This window comes from Physeter macrocephalus, chromosome 15 (assembly GCF_002837175.3).
Source record: "Physeter macrocephalus isolate SW-GA chromosome 15, ASM283717v5, whole genome shotgun sequence".
In the NCBI taxonomy this organism is placed as follows: Eukaryota; Metazoa; Chordata; class Mammalia; order Artiodactyla; family Physeteridae; genus Physeter; species Physeter macrocephalus.
The window spans coordinates 67,592,357-67,593,329 of record NC_041228.1 but is presented as its reverse complement, the minus strand read 5'-3'; the positions used below and the strand labels follow the sequence as shown (position 1 = coordinate 67,593,329).

Below are 973 nucleotides of genomic sequence, written 5' to 3'. Positions count from 1 at the left end.
TTTTTCTTCTCTGATTGCTGTGGCTAAAACTTCCAAAACTATGTTGAATAAGAGTGGTGAGAGTGGGCAACCTTGTCTTGTTCCTGATCTTAGTGGAAATGGTTTGTTTTTTACCGTTGAGAACGATGTTGCCTGTGGGTTTTTCATATATGGCCTTTATTATGTGGAGATAAGTTCCCTCTATACCTACTTTCTGGAGGGTTTTTATCATAAATGGGTGTTGAATTTTGTTGAAAGCTTTTTCTGCATCTAGTGAGATGATCATATGGTTTTCCTCCTTCAGTTTGTTAATATGGTTTATCACATTGATTGATTTGCATATATTGAAGAGTCCTTGCATTCCTGGGATAAATCCCACTTGGTCATGGTGTATAAATCCCACTTGATCATGGTGTATGATCCTTTTAATGTGCTGTTGGATTCTGTTTGCTAGTATTTTGTTGAGGATTTTTGCATCTATGTTCATCAGTGATATTGGCCTGTAGTTTTCTTTCTTTGTGACATCTTTGTCTGGTCTTGGTATCAGAGTGATGGTGGCCTCATAGGATGAGTGTGGGAGTGTTCCTCCCTCTGCTATATTTTGGAAGAGTTTGAGAAGGATAGGTGTTAGCTCTTCTCTAAATGTTTGATAGAATTCACCTGTGAAGCCATCTGGTCCTGGGCTTTTGTTTGTTGGAAGATTTTTAAACACAGTCTTAATTTCAGTGCTTGTGATTTGTCTGTTTATATGTTCTGTTTCTTCCTGGTTCAGTCTTGGAAGGTTGTGCTTTTCTAAGAATTTGTCCATTTCTTTCAGGTTGTCCATTTTTAGGCATATAGTTGCTTGTAGTAATCTCTCATGATCCTTTGCATTTCTGCAGTGTCAGTTGTTACTTCTCCTTTTTCATTTTTAATTCTATTGATTTGAGTCTTCTCCCTTTTTTTCTTGATAAGTCTGGCTAATGGTTTATCCATTTTGTTTATCTTCTCAGAG

General features: G+C 37.0%; 1 protein-coding gene across 4 annotated transcripts in view; it reads left to right on the top strand.

The window, feature by feature from the left end:
• Window positions 1–973, top strand: part of PREX2 (phosphatidylinositol-3,4,5-trisphosphate dependent Rac exchange factor 2) — a 351,708-nt gene that overhangs the window by 70,558 nt on the left and 280,177 nt on the right. The gene's annotated exons all lie outside the window — the stretch shown is intronic.